The sequence below is a fragment of the Stegostoma tigrinum genome, unplaced genomic scaffold (assembly GCF_030684315.1).
Source record: "Stegostoma tigrinum isolate sSteTig4 unplaced genomic scaffold, sSteTig4.hap1 scaffold_151, whole genome shotgun sequence".
NCBI lineage: Eukaryota > Metazoa > Chordata > Chondrichthyes > Orectolobiformes > Stegostomatidae > Stegostoma > Stegostoma tigrinum.
This window is the reverse complement of record NW_026728094.1, coordinates 602,696-617,805: the sequence shown is the minus strand read 5'-3', so window position 1 is coordinate 617,805 and position 15,110 is coordinate 602,696. Positions and strand designations below refer to the sequence as shown.

Below are 15,110 nucleotides of genomic sequence, written 5' to 3'. Positions count from 1 at the left end.
TGCTGACCCAAGTCCGCAAGACTAGGGCATGACCCAGTCTCATTTTATCCTATCTTTCTGATTTTACATGCCACGGGATAATCATTCAGGTGTAACAGAAATGTTGATCATGGAAATTTATCACTGTTTTCATAAATAATGGCAAATTTTCAACATCTTGCAAGTGTATGAAGGCTCAATCTCGTGACACCTTGCCTGCTGTACAAAGACATTCTTACACTGCTTTGAATGTTCGGGCTCAAACAAAACACAATCATTACACAAATGCATCAACACCCAACTTTCAACAGGATCTGATATCCTTGCCAGGCACTGGAGGGGTTGCGGAGACTGGTGAGTGGATAAAGTCGTTCCTCTGTTCAAGCAGGAAAACGGGGACTTTCCAGGAAACTACAGACTGGTGAGTGTCTCATGTCTCAAAGGTATGGGCTAATAAGGGACAGCCAGCATGGCATTATGCGGGGCAGGTTATGTCTTACCAAGTCAGTTGAAGTTTTCAAGGAGGTGACAAGGGTGATCAATTAGGTTAGGACAGTTGATAACATATACATGGATTTTACGAAGGTTTTCAACAAGGTCCCTCATGGTATGCTCATCCAAAAGATTAAGATCCATGAGATCCATGGTGACTTGGCCTGCCCATATAAGGCAGACGGTAGCGGTGGAAGGCTAACAAAGCTAACACAGTATAGGGCTGGAGGAACACAGCCGGCCAGGCAGCATCAATAATGTCAGCTTTCCTGTTCCTCTGATGCTGCCTGACCTGCTGCGTTCCTCCAGCTCCACACTTGGTTATCTCTGATTCCAGCATCTACAGTTCTTGCCGTCTCAGTGGTGGAAAGCTGTTTTTCTGGCTGCAGCTCAGTGACGAGTGGTGTTCCGCATCGATGTGACTTCTGCTGTTTGTGATATGTGTCAATGACTTGGTTGCAAATGTAGACGGGGGATTAGTAAGTTTGCAGATGATATAAGGACCAGTGGACTTGTGGGCAGCATGGAAGGTTGTCAAAGGACACAGCAAGATACAGACCAATTGCAAACACGAGCGGAGAAATGGCCGATGGAATTTAATCTGGGCAGGCATGAGGTGTTGCATTTTAGGAGACCAAGAGTTAAGGAAAGGGATACACAGTTAATGGCAGGACCCCAAACAGCAGTGATGTCCAGAGGGATCTTGGGGTCCTAGACCATAACTCCCTGACAGTAGCCACACAAGTAGATAGGGTGGTCAAGAAGGCATATCGCATGCTTGCCTTTATTCATAGGGGAACTCAGTGCAAGAGTCAGGATGTCACATTGCAGCTTTACAAGACTTTGGTGAGACCACACAGAGTATTGCATTCAATTCTGGCCGCCACATTACACTAAGGACGTGCAGGCTTTGGACAGGGTGCAGAAGAGATTTACCAGCATGCTGACTGGAATACAGGGTATGAACGAGAGGGAGAAGCTGGAAAAACTCTTCGTTTTCTCTGGAGCAGTAGAAGCTGAGGGCAGGCTTGATAGAAATCTATAAAATTAGGAGATACATAAATACAGCTAACGGTCAGAAAATTTCTCCCCCGGAGTTGAAGTGTCCACTATTAGGGGGCATGCATTTAAGCTGAGAGGGGGGAAGTTCAAAAGAGATGTGAGGGGCAAATATTTCATACTGAGCATGTTAAAAGTGTGGAATACATTGCCCGGGGTGGTAGTGGATGCAGATACGATGAAAGCATTTAAAAGGGACTTTTAGTTAAGTGCACGAATATGCAAGGAATGGAGGACTATGGATCAAGGACAGGCAGAAGGGATTATTTCATTTGTTGTCATGTTTGGCCCAACATGGTGGGCCAAAGGGCACATTCCTGTTGCTGTCATGTTCCAAGTTTTATGCTCACCTGTGTCATGATTGCAAAAAGTAGGATTGGGAAGAATTTTTGAGAAGCGTTTGTGAACATTATTTCATGTAAGGACAAACGAGATAAGGATTCGGTGACACAGCACAATCAGATCTTGGAGCCCATGATGAATCAGAGGGACCTCACAAGCACCAATGATCAGAGGGATCTCAGGATCTTGATGTGCATGCCTGTTGATCCCCCAATGTAATGGACCAGGTTGTTGAAGTAGTTTGGAAGGCACATTGGATACTTGTCTTTATTAGACTTAATATTCAGTGGTAGAGTTTCAGAATAGGCAGGGTATGTACAACACTGTTGGGCCGAACCAACATTAAGTCAACGATGAGAAAATACAGTGAGACTTGGACAACGATCACGCTTGGCCTGATAAAGGATAAGTTACATTTGCACCATACAAGTGCTAAGCAGCAATCAGCTCCAACAAGAGAGAATACGACCATATCAAAAAAATTCCATGTCCTTACCCTCACATCATCGTTACATTTATTTATTTTTTAAATGTGCAAGTGCAATCCAAGCCATGCAAGGCTACGGGCCAGGTGTTGGAAATGAGGTCAGAACAATTCAGTGCTTGTCCTTGACTGTCACAGAATCTGTCAGCTTAAGAATGTATTTCTCCTGTATTGTAGACTACTGAGGTGCTTAGCTATCCACTAAACCAAGGTTAACACTGATCTAAAACTAAACTGGGTCAGTTATATAATCAGCAGTAGCCTGGTCCACAGTGCAAACCACCCTGCTGTGGGACAGAGTAAGGCAAATCCAAGTGAGCGAGTGTGGTTGGAGACTCATTCATTGGGGGCATAGATTCTGTCGCCACATTTGAGACACCAGGGCTGTGTGTTGCTTCCCTGGTGCAAGGTCAAGGACATCTCTGATTGGTTGCAACAAATTCTTAAAGGGGAGGGTGAGCAGCCAGAGGCCACGGGGCACGTTGGTACCAATGACATAGGCCGAAAGAGGGATGACATCCTGCGGACTACGTGCAAGGAGTTAGCAAAGAGGCTGAAAGGCAGAACCGAGAGGGTAATAATTTATGGGTTGCCATGAGTGCCACATCTTAGTGAGCTAAGTCATAGAAAGATAGGTGAGATGAATGCATGGTTAAGGAGCTGGCACAGGGGGCAGGGTTTCCGGTTCATGGATAATTGGGACCGTTTCTGAGCAAGTGGTGACCTGTCTAAGACGGATGGGAGGCAAGACGCTGTGAGCGGGTCAGGACAGAGGGGGCAAGTCGTTGTGAGCGGGTTACGACGGAGGGGACAAGTGCCTGTGAGCAGGTCAGGAAGGAGGGGCAAGTCGCTGTGAGCAGGTCAGGGCTGCGGGGGCAAGTCCCTGTCAGCGGGACAGGGCTGCGGGGTAAATCGCTGTGAGCGGATCAGGGCTGCGGGGGCAAGTCCCTGTCAGCGGGACAGGACTGCGGGGTAAATCGCTGTGAGCGGATAAGGGCTGTGGGGGCAAGTGCCTGTGAGCGGGTCAGGACTGCAGGGGGTCAGTCCTTGTCAGCGGGACAGGACTGCAGGGGGCAAATCGCTGTGAGCGGGTCAGGGCTGCAGGGCCCAGTCCATGTGTGCGGGTCAGGGCTGCAGGGGCCAGTCCCTGTGAGATGGTCAGGGCAGTGGGGGCCAGTCCCTGTGAGCGCGAAAGGACTGCAGGGGGCAAATCACTGAGTGGGACAGGGCTGCGGGGGCCAGTTCATGTGAGCGGGTCGGACTGCAGGGGGCCAGTCCCTGTGAGCGGGTCAGGGCTGCAGGGGGCCAGTCCCTGTGAGCGGGTCAGGGCTGCGGGGGCAAGTCCCTGTGAGCGGGTCAGGACAACAGGGGTCCAGTCCCTGTGAGCGGGTCAGGACTGGAGGGGGCCAGTCCCTGTGAGCGGGTCAGGACTGGAGGGGGCCAGTCCCTGTGAGCGGGTCAGGACTGCAGGGGGCCAGTCCCTGTGAGTGGGTCAGGGTTGTGGGGGCCAGTCCCTGTGAGCGGGTCAGGGCTGCGGGGCCCAGTCCCTGTGAGCGGGACAGGGCTGCGGGACCCAGTCTCTGTGAGCAGGACAGTGCTGGGGGGCCCAGTCCCTGTCAGAGGGACAGAGCTGCAAGGACAAGCCGCTGTGAGCGGGTCAGGGCTACGGGGCCCAGGCCGCTGTGAGCGGGTCAGGGCTTCGAGGCCCAGGCCGCTGTGAGCGGGTCAGGGCTTCGGGGCCCAGGACGCTGTGAGCGGGCGGGTCAGGGCTGCGGGGCCCAGTCCCTGTCAGTGGGTCAGGGCGGCGGGGGCAGGCCGCTGTGAGCGGGTCAAGGTGCAGGGGGCAGGCCGCTGTGAGCAGGACACGGCTGCGGTGGCTAGTCCCTGTGAGCGGGACAGGGCTGCGGGGGGCAGTACGCTGTGAGCGGGACATGGCTGCGGGGCCCAGTCCCTGTTAGCGGGTCAGGGCTATGGGGCCAGTCCCTGTGAGCGGGACAGGGCTGCGGGGCCCAGTCCCTGTGAGCGGGACATGGCTGTGAGGCCCAGTCCGCTGTGTGCGGGACACGGCTGCGGGGGGGCAGTACGCTGTGAGCGGGACAGGGCTGCGGGGCCCAGTCCCTGTCAGTTGGACACAGCTGCAGGGGGCAGTCCCTACGAGCAGATCAGGGCTGTGGGGGCCAGTCCCTGTGAGCGGGACACGGCTGCGGGGGGCAGTACGCTGTTAGCGCGATATGGCTGCGGGGGCCAGTCCCTGTTAGCGGGAGATGGCTGCCGGGGGCAGTACGCTGTGAGCGGGTCAGGGCTGTGGGGGCCAGTCCCTGTGAGCGCGACAGTGCTCCGGGGCCCCGTCCCTGTGAGCGGGACATGGCTGCGAGGCCCAGTCAGCTGTGAGCAGGACAAGGCTGCGGGGGGCAGTACGCTGTGAGCGGAACAGGGCTGCGGGGCCCAGACCCTCTGAGCGGGTCAGGGCTGCGGGGCCCAGTCCCTGTGAGCGGGACAGGGCTGCGGGACCCAATCTCTGTGAGCAGGACAGTGCTGGGGGGCCCAGTCCCTGTCAGAGGGACAGAGCTGCAGGGGCAAGCCGCTGTGAGCGGGTCAGGGCTTCGGGGCCCAGGCCGCTGTGAGCGGGTCAGGGCTTCGGGGCCCAGGCCGCTGTGAGCGGGTCAGAGCTGCGGGGCCCAGTCCCTGTCAGTGGGTCAGGGCGGCGGGGGCAGGCCGCTGTGAGCGGGTCAAGGTGCAGGGGGCAGGCCGCTGTGAGCGGGACAGGGCTGCGGGGCCCAGGCCGCTGTGAGCGGGTCAGGGCAGCTGGGCCAGGTCGCTGTGAGCGGGTCAGGGCTGCGGGGCCCGGTCCCTGGGCGCGGGTCAGGGCAGCGGGGGCAGGCCGCTTCAAGTGGGTCAGGGCGGCGGGGGCAGGCCGTTGTGAGCGGGACAGGGCTGATGGGGCCAATTCGCTGCGAGCAGGTAAGGGCGCCGGGGCCCAGTCCCTGTGCGCGGGACAGGGCTGCGGGGCCCAGGCCGCTGTGAGCGGGTCAGGGCGGCAGGGCCCAGTCCCCAGCGGGTCAGGGCGGCGGGGGCAGGCCACTGCGAGCGGGTCAGGGCAGCGGGGCCCAGTCTGCTGCAAGCGGGTCAGGTCGCCAGGGCCAAGGCCACTGCGAGCGGGTCAGGGTGGCGGGGCCAGGGTCCCTGTGAGCGGGACAGGGCTGCGGGGCCCAGGCCGCTGTGAGTGGGTCAGGGCGGCGGGGCCCGTCCCTGCCCGCGGGTCACGGCGGCGGGGGCAGGCCGTTGCGAACGGGTCGGGGCGGCCGGGCCCAGTCCGTGTCAGCGCGACAGGGCTGCGGGACCCAGTCCGGGAGCGGGTCAGGGCTGCGGGGGCCAGTCCCTGTGAGCGGGTCAGGGCTGCGGGGGCCAGTCCCTTGTGAGGGGGTCAGGGTTGCGGCCGCAGGCCACTGTGAGCGGGTCAGGGCGGCGGGGGCAGGACGCTGTGAGTGGGTCAGGACTGAGGGGGCAAGTCGCTGTGAGCGGGTCAGGGCTGCGGGGGCAGGCCGTTGTGAGCGGGTCAGGGCGGCCGGGCCCAGTCCCTGTGAGCGGGACAGGGCTGCGGGGCCCGGTCCCTGCCAGCGGGTCAGGGCGACGGGGGCAGGCCGTTGCGAGCGGGTCAGGACGGCCGGGCCCAGTCCCTGTGAGCGGGACAGGGCTGCGGGGTACAGGCTGCTGTGAGCGGGTCAGGGAGGCAGGGCCCAGTCCCTGTGAGCGGGTCAGGGCTGCGGGGGCCAGTCCCTGTGAGCGGGTCAGGGCTGCGGGGGGCAATATGCTGTGAGCGGGAGAGCGCTGCGGGGGCACGTCGCTGTCAGCGGGTCTGGACTGCAGGGGGCATTACACTGTGAGCGGGTCAGGGCATCGGGGCCCAGTCCCTGCCAGCGGGTCAGGACTGAGAGGGCAGGCCGCTGTGACCGGGTCAGGGCTTCGGGGCCCAGGCCACTGCGAGCGGGTAAGGGCCGCAGGGCCAGGGTCCCTGTGAGTGGGAGAGGGCTGCGGGGCCCAGTCCCTGTGAGCGGGACATGGCTGCGGGGCCCAGACCCTGTGAGAGGGACAGGTCTGCGGGGGCCAGACACTGTGAGTGGGACAGGGCTGCTGTGGCCAGTCCCTGTGAGCGGGAGAGGGCTGCGGGGCCCAGTCCCTGTGAGCGGGAGAGGGCTGCGGGGCCCAGTCCCTGTGAGCGGGTCAGGGCTGCGGGGGCCAGTCACTGTGCGCGGGTCAGGGCTGCGGGGGGCAGTACGCTGTGAGCGGGACAGGGCTGCGGGGGGCAGTACGCTGTGAGCGGGACACGGCTGTGGGGCCCAGTACCTGTGAGCGGGCCATGGCTGCGAGGCCCAGTCCGCTGTGAGCGGGACACGGCGGCGGGGGGCAGTACGCTGTGAGCGGGACAGGGCTGCGGGGCCCAGTCCCTGTTAGTTGGACACAGCTGCGGGGAGCAGTCCCTGTGAGCAGATCAGGGCTGTGGGGGCCAGTCCCTGTGAGCGGGACACGGCTGCGGGGTGCAGTACGCTGTCAGCGGGACATGGCTGCGGGGGGCAGTACGCTGTTAGCGCGACATGGCTGCGAGGGCCAGTGCCTGTTGGTGGGACACGGCTGCCGGGGGCAGTACGCTGTGAGCAGGTCAGGGCTGCGGGGGCCAGTCCCTGTGAGCGGGACAGTGCTCCGGGGCCCAGTCCCTGTGAGCGGGACATGGCTGTGGGGGGCAGTACGCTGTGAGCGGGACAGGGCTGCGGGCCCCAGTCACTGTTAGCGGGACACGGCTGCCGGGGTCAGTATGCTGCGAGCAGGACATGGCTGCGGGGGGCAGAACGCTGTTAGCGCGACATGGCTGCGGGGGCCAGTCCCTGTTAGCGGGACACGGCTGCCGGGGGCAGTACGCTGTGAGCGGGTCAGGGCTGCGGGGGCCAGTCCCTGTGAGCGGGACATGGCTGCGAGGCCCAGTCAGCTGTGAGCGGGACAAGGCTGCGGGGTCAGTACGCTGTGAGCGGGACAGGGCTGCGGGGCCCAGTCCATGTTAGCAGGACACGACTGCAGGGGCCAGTCCCTGTTAGTGGATCAGGGCTGGTGGGGGCAGTACGCTGTGAGCGGGACAGGACTGTGGGGGGCCCAGTCCCTGTGAGCGGGTCAGGGCTGCGGGGGCCAGTCACTGTGAGCGGGTCAGGGCTGCGGTGGCTAGTCCCTGTGAGCGGGACAGGGCTGCGGGGGGCAGTACGCTGTGAGCGGGACACGGCTGTGGGGCCCAGTACCTGTGAGCGGGCCATGGCTGCGAGGCCCAGTCCGCTGTGAGCGGGACACGGCGGCGGGGGGCAGTACGCTGTGAGCGGGACAGGGCTGCGGGGCCCAGTCCCTGTTAGTTGGACACAGCTGCGGGGAGCAGTCCCTGTGAGCAGATCAGGGCTGTGGGGGCCAGTCCCTGTGAGCGGGACACGGCTGCGGGGTGCAGTACGCTGTCAGCGGGACATGGCTGCGGGGGGCAGTACGCTGTTAGCGCGACATGGCTGCGAGGGCCAGTGCCTGTTGGTGGGACACGGCTGCGGGGGGCAGTACGCTGTGAGCAGGTCAGGGCTGCGGGGGCCAGTCCCTGTGAGCGGGACAGTGCTCCGGGGCCCAGTCCCTGTGAGCGGGACATGGCTGTGGGGGGCAGTACGCTGTGAGCGGGACAGGGCTGCGGGCCCCAGTCACTGTTAGCGGGACACGGCTGCCGGGGTCAGTATGCTGCGAGCAGGACATGGCTGCGGGGGGCAGAACGCTGTTAGCGCGACATGGCTGCGGGGGCCAGTCCCTGTTAGCGGGACACGGCTGCCGGGGGCAGTACGCTGTGAGCGGGTCAGGGCTGCGGGGGCCAGTCCCTGTGAGCGGGACATGGCTGCGAGGCCCAGTCAGCTGTGAGCGGGACAAGGCTGCGGGGTCAGTACGCTGTGAGCGGGACAGGGCTGCGGGGCCCAGTCCATGTTAGCAGGACACGACTGCAGGGGCCAGTCCCTGTTAGTGGATCAGGGCTGGTGGGGGCAGTACGCTGTGAGCGGGACAGGACTGTGGGGGGCCCAGTCCCTGTGAGCGGGTCAGGGCTGCGGGGGCCAGTCACTGTGAGCGGGTCAGGGCTGCGGTGGCTAGTCCCTGTGAGCGGGACAGGGCTGCGGGGGGCAGTACGCTGTGAGCGGGACACGGCTGTGGGGCCCAGTACCTGTGAGCGGGCCATGGCTGCGAGGCCCAGTCCGCTGTGAGCGGGACACGGCGGCGGGGGGCAGTACGCTGTGAGCGGGACAGGGCTGCGGGGCCCAGTCCCTGTTAGTTGGACAGAGCTGCGGGGAGCAGTCCCTGTGAGCAGATCAGGGCTGCGGGGGCAGGCCGCTGTGAGCGGGTCAGGGCGGCGGGGGCAGGCCGCTGTGAGCGGGTCAGGGCTGAGGGGGCAACTCGCTGTGAACGGGACAGGGCTGCAAGGGGCAATACGCTGTGAGCGGGTCAGGGCTGCGGGGCGCAATACGCTGTGAGCGGGTCAGGGCGGCGGGGCCCAGGCCGCTGTGAGCGGGTCAGGCCTGCGGGAGCCAGTCCCTGTGAGCGGGACACGGGTGCGGGGGGCAATACCTTGTGAGCGGGACAGGGCTGCGGGGCCCAGTCCCTGTGAGCGGGACAGGGCTGCGGGGCCCATCCCTGTCAGTGGGACAGGGCTGCGGGGGGCAAAACGCTGTTAGCGCTACATGGCTGCGAGGGCCAGTGCCTGTTGGTGGGACACGGCTGCCGGGGGCAGTACGCTGTGAGCAGGTCAGGGCTGCGGGGGCCAGTCCCTGTGAGCGGGACAGTGCTCCGGGGCCCAGTCCCTGTGAGCGGGACATGGCTGTTGGGGGCAGTCCGCTGTGAGCGGGACAGGGCTGCGGGCCCCAGTCACTGTTGCGGGACACGGCTGCCGGGGTCAGTATGCTGCGAGCAGGACATGGCTGCGGGGGGCAGAACGCTGTTAGCGCGACATGGCTGCGGGGGCCAGTCCCTGTGAGCGGGACAGGGCTGCAGGGGCCAGTCCCTGTGAGCGGGACAGGGCTGCGGGGCCCAGTCCCTGTGAGCGGGAGAGGGCTGGTGGGGGCAGTACGCTGTGAGCGGGACAGGACTGTGGGGGGCCAGTCCCTGTGAGCGGGTCAGGGCTGCGGGGGCAGGCCACTGTGAGCGGGTCAGGGCTGAGGGGGCAACTCGCTGTGAACGGGACAGGGCTGCAAGCGGCAATACGCTGTGAGCGGGTCAGGGCTGCGGGGCGCAATACGCTGTGAGCGGGTCAGGCCTGCGGGAGCCAGTCCCTGTGAGCGGGACACGGCTGCGGGGGGCAATACCTTGTGAGCGGGACAGGGCTGCGGGGCCCAGTCCCTGTGAGCGGGACAGGGCTGCGGGGCCCATCCCTGTCAGTGGGACAGGGCTGCGGGGCCCATCCCTGTCAGTGGGACAGGGCTGCGGGGCCCATCCCTGTCAGTGGGACAGGGCTGCGGGGCCCATCCCTGTCAGTGGGACAGGGCTGCGGGGGGCAGTATGCTGTGCGTGGGTCACGGCTGCGGGGGCCAGTCCCTGTGAGCGGGACATGGCTGCGAGGCCCAGTCCCTGTGAGCGGGACAGGGCTGGGAGCCCCAGTCCCTGTCAGAGGGACAGGGCTGCAGGGGCAAGCCGCTGTGAGCGGGTCAGGGCTTCGGGGCGCGGGTCAGGCCGCTGTGAGCGGGTCAAGGCGCAGGGGGCAGGGCGCTGCGAGCGGGACAGGGCTGCGGGGCCAGGCCCCTATGAGCGGGTCAGGGCTGCGGGAGCCAGTCCCTGTGAGCGGGACAGGGCTGCGGGGCCAAGTCCCTGTAAGCGGGTCAGGGCTGCGGGGCCAAGTCCCTGTGAGCGGGTCAGGGCTGCGGGGCCAAGTCCCTGTGAGCGGGTCAGGGCTCCAAGGGCCAGACCCTGTGAGCGGGACACGGCTGCGGGGCCCATCCCTGTCAGTGGGTCAGGGCTGCGGGGCCCAGTCCCTGTGAGCGCGTCTGGGCTGCGGTGGCCAGTCCTTGTGAGCGGGACAGGGCTGCGGGGCCCAGTCCACTGTGAGCGGGACACGGCTGCGGGGCCCAGAACGCTGTGAGCGGGTCAGGGCGGCGGGCCCGGTCCCTGCCAGCGGGTCAGGGCCGCTGTGAGCGGGACAGGGCTGCAGAGGGCAAGTCACTGTGAGCGGGTCAGGGCTGTGGGGGGCAATACGCTGTGAGTGGGTCAGGGCTGCGGGGGCCAGTCCCTGTGAGCGGGACATGGCTGCGAGGCCCAGTCAGCTGTGAGCGGGACAAGGCTGCGGGGTCAGTACGCTGTGATCGGGACAGGGCTGCGGGGCCCAGTCCATGTTAGCAGGACACGGCTGCAGGGGCCAGTCCCTGTTAGTGGGTCAGGGCTGCGGGGGCCAGTCGCTGTGAGGGGGACAGGACTGCGGGGCCCAGTCCCTGTGAGCGGGACAGGGCTGGTGGGGGCAGTACGCTGTGAGCGGGACAGGACTGTGGGGGGCCAGTCCCTGTGAGGGGGTCAGGGCTGCGGGGGCAGGCCGCTGTGAGCGGGTCAGGACTGAGGGGGCAAGTCGCTGTGAACGGGACAGGGCTGCAGGGGGCAATACGCTGTGAGCGGGACAGGGCCGTGGGGGCAAGTCGCTGTGAGCGGGTCAGGACTGCAGGGGGCAATACGCTGTGAGCGGGACCGGGTTGCGGGGGCTGTACACTGTGAGCGGGTCAGGGTGGCGGGGGCAGGCCGCTGTGAGCGGGACAGGGCTGCGGGGCGCAGTTCCTGCCAGCGGGTCAGGGCGGCGGGGGCAGGCCGCTGCGAGCCTGTCAGGGCGCCGGGGCCCAGTCCCTTTGCGCGGGACAGGGCGGCGGGGCCCAGGCCGCTGCAAGTGGGTCAGGGCGGCGGGGGCAGGCTGTTGTGAGTGGGTCAGGGCGCCGGGGCCCAGTCCCTTTGCGCGGGACAGGGCGGCGTGGCCCAGTCCCTGCCAGCGGGTCAGGGCAGCAGGGGCAGGCTGCTGTGAGTGGGTAAGGGCGCCGGGGCCCAGTCCCTGTGAGGGGTTCAGGGCTCCGGGGGCAATGCGCTGTCAGCGGGGCAGGGCTGCGGGGGCCAGCCGCTGTGAGCGGGACAGGGCTGCGGGGGCCAGCCGCTGTGAGCGGGACAGGGCTGCGGGGGCAGGCCGCTGTGAGCGGGTCAGGGCTGAGGGGGCAAGTCGCTGTGAGCGGGACAGGGCTGCAGGGGGCAAGTCGCTGTGAGCGGTACAGGGCAGCGGGGGCAAGTCGCTTTGAGCAGGACAGGACTGCAGGGGGCAATACGCTGTGAGCGGGACAGGGCAGCGGGGGCAAGTCGCTTTGAGCAGGGCAGGACTGCAGGGGGCAATACGCTGTGAGCGGGACAGGGCAGCGGGGGCCGGCCGCTGTGAGCGGGTCTGGACTGCAGGGGACAATACGCTGTGAGCGGGACAGGGCTGCGGGGGGCAATACACTGTGAGTGGGACAAGGCGGAGGGGGCAGGCCGCTGTGAGCAGGTCAGGGCGGTGGGGGCAGGCTGCTGTGAGCGGGTCAGGGCGGTGGGCGCTGGCCGCTGTGAGCGGGACAGGGCTGCAGGGGGCAAGTCACTGTGAGCGGGTAAGGGCTGCAGGCGGCAAGTTGCTGTGAGCGGGTCAGGGCTGAGGGACCCAGTCCCTGTGAGCGGGTCAGGGCTGCGGGGCCCAGTCCCTGTGAGCGGGTCAGGGCTGCGGGGCCCAGTCCCTGTGAGCGGAAAGGGACTCGGGACCCAGTCCCTGTGAGCGGAAAGGGACTCGGGACCCAGTCCCTGTGAGCGGGACAGGGCTTCGGGGCACAGGCCGCTGTGAGCGGGTCAGGGCGGCGGGGGCAGGCCGCTGTGAGCGGGTCAGGCCTGCGGGGGCCAGCTGCTGTGACAGCGACAGCAATGCGGGGGCCAGTCACTGTGAGCGGGTCATGGCTGCGGGGGTAAGTCGCTGTCAGCGGGACAGTGCCTCGGGGGAAAGTCGCTGACAGCGGGACAGGGCTGTGGGGGCCAGCCGCTGTGAGCGGGTCAGGGCTGTGGGGGCCAGTACCTGTTAGCGGGTCACAGCTGCGGCTGCCAGTCCCTGTGAGCGGGTCAGGGCTGCGGGGGTCAGTCCCGATGAGCGGGACAGGGCTATGGGGGCCAGTCCCTGTCCGTGTGACAGGGCTTTGGGGGCCGGACCCCGTGAGCGGGTCTGGGCTGCGGGAGCAGGCCCCAGTCAGTGGGACAGGAATGACGGGGCAAGTCACTGTGAGCGCGACAGGACTGCAGGGGGCAAGTCGCTGTGAGGGCGACAGGGCTGTGGGGGCCAGTCCCTGTGAGCAGGTCAGGGCTGCGGGGCAAGTCGCTGCGAGCACGACAGGACTGCAGGGGGCAAGTCGCTGTGAGCGGGTCAGGGCTGCTGGGGCCAATCCCTGTGAGCGGGTCAGGGCTGCGGGAGCGAGCCGCTGTGAGCGGGACAGGGCTGTGGGGGCCAGTCCCTGTGAGCGGGTCAGGACTGAGGTGGCAGGCGGCTGTGAGCGGGTCAGGACTGCAGGGGGCAATACGCTGTGAGCGGGTCAGGGCTGCGGGGCCCAGGCCGCTGTGAGCGGGTCAGGGCGGCGGGGCCAGGGTCCCTGTGAGCAGGTCAGGGCTGTGGGGGCCAATCCCTGTGAGCGGGGCAGGGCGGCGAGGGGCAATACGCTGTGAGCGGGACAGGGCTGCGGGGGCAAGTCGCTGTCAGCGGGTCTGGACTGCAGGGGGCAAGTCGCTGTGAGCAGGCCAGGGCTGCAGGGGGCAAGTCGCTGTGAGCGGGTCAGGGCTGCAGGGGGCAAGTTGCTGTGCGCGGGTCAGGGCTGCGGGGCCCAGTCCCCTGTGAGCGGGACAGGGCTGCGGGAAGCAGTCCCTGTGAGCGGGACAGGGCTGGGGGGCCCAGTCCCTGTCAGAGGGACAGGGCTGCAGGGGCAAGCCGCTGTGAGCGGGTCAGGGCTTCGGGGCCCAGGCCGCTGTGAGCAGCTCATGGCTGCGGGGCCCAGTCCCTGTCAGCGGGTCAGGGCGGCGGGGGCAGGCCGCTGTGAGCGGGTCAAGGCGCAGGGGTCAGGCCGCTGTGAGCGGGACAGGTCTGCCGGGCCCAGGCCGCGGTGAGCGGGTCAGGGCAGCGGGGGCAGGCCGCTGCGAACCTGTCAGGGCGGCGGGGGCAGGCCGCTGTGAGCGGGTCAGGGCTTCGGGGCTCAGGCCACTGCGAGCGGGTCAGGACTGAGGGGGCAGGCCACTGTGAGCGGGACAGGGCTGCGGGGCCCAGGCCGCTGTCTGCAGGTCAGGGCGGCGGGGCCCGGTCCCTGTCAGCGCGACAGGGCTGCGGGGGCCAGTCCGGGAGCGGGTCAGGGCTACGGGGGACAGTCCCTGTGAGGGGGTCAGGACTGAGGGGGCAAGTCGCTGTGAGCGGGTCAGGGCTGCGGGGCCCAGTCCCTGTGAGCGGGACAGGGCTGGGAGCCCCAGTCCCTGTCAGAGGGACAGGGCTGCAGGGGCAAGCCGCTGTGAGCGGGTCAGGGCTTCGGGGCGCGGGTCAGGCCGCTGTGAGCGGGTCAAGGCGCAGGGGGCAGGGCGCTGCGAGCGGGACAGGGCTGCGGGGCCAGGCCCCTATGAGCGGGTCAGGGCTGCGGGAGCCAGTCCCTGTGAGCGGGACAGGGCTGCGGGGCCAAGTCCCTGTGAGCGGGTCAGGGCTGCGGGGCCAAGTCCCTGTGAGCGGGTCAGGGCTCCAAGGGCCAGACCCTGTGAGCGGGACACGGCTGCGGGGCCCATCCCTGTCAGTGGGTCAGGGCTGCGGGGCCCAGTCCCTGTGAGCGCGTCTGGGCTGCGGTGGACAGTCTCTGTGAGCGGGACAGGGCTGCGGGGCCCAGTCCACTGTGAGCGGGACACGGCTGCGGGGCCCAGAACGCTGTGAGCGGGTCAGGGCGGCGGGCCCGGTCCCTGCCAGCGGGTCAGGGCGGCGGGGGCAGGCCGCTGTGAGCGGGACAGGGCTGCAGAGGGCAAGTCACTGTGAGCGGGTCAGGGCTGTGGGGGGCAATACGCTGTGAGCGGGTCAGGGCTGCGGGGGCCAGTCCCTGTGAGCGGGACATGGCTGCGAGGCCCAGTCAGCTGTGAGCGGGACAAGGCTGCGGGGTCAGTACGCTGTGATCGGGACAGGGCTGCGGGGCCCAGTCCATGTTAGCAGGACACGGCTGCAGGGGCCAGTCCCTGTTAGTGGGTCAGGGCTGCGGGGGCCAGTCGCTGTGAGGGGGACAGGACTGCGGGGCCCAGTCCCTGTGAGCGGGACAGGGCTGGTGGGGGCAGTACGCTGTGAGCGGGACAGGACTGTGGGGGGCCAGTCCCTGTGAGGGGGTCAGGGCTGCGGGGGCAGGCCGCTGTGAGCGGGACAGGGCCGTGGGGGCAAGTCGCTGTGAGCGGGTCAGGACTGCAGGGGGCAATACGCTGTGAGCGGGACCGGGTTGCGGAGGCTGTACACTGTGAGCGGGTCAGGGTGGCGGGGGCAGGCCGCTGTGAGCGGGACAGGGCTGCGGGGCGCAGTTCCTGCCAGCGGGTCAGGGCGGCGGGGGCAGGCCGCTGCGAGCCTGTCAGGGCGCCGGGGCCCAGTCCCTTTGCGCGGGACAGGGCGGCGTGGCCCAGTCCCTGCCAGCGGGTCAGGGCAGCGGGGGCAGGCTGCTGTGAGTGGGTCAGGGCGCCGGGG

The 15,110-nt window shown here is 66.4% G+C and overlaps 1 long non-coding RNA gene across 4 annotated transcripts in view; it reads right to left on the bottom strand.

Annotated features, from left to right (window-relative positions):
• The window catches only part of LOC132207766 (uncharacterized), a 404,921-nt gene that overhangs the window by 14,103 nt on the left and 375,708 nt on the right, over window positions 1–15,110 (bottom strand). The window lies entirely within an intron of this gene.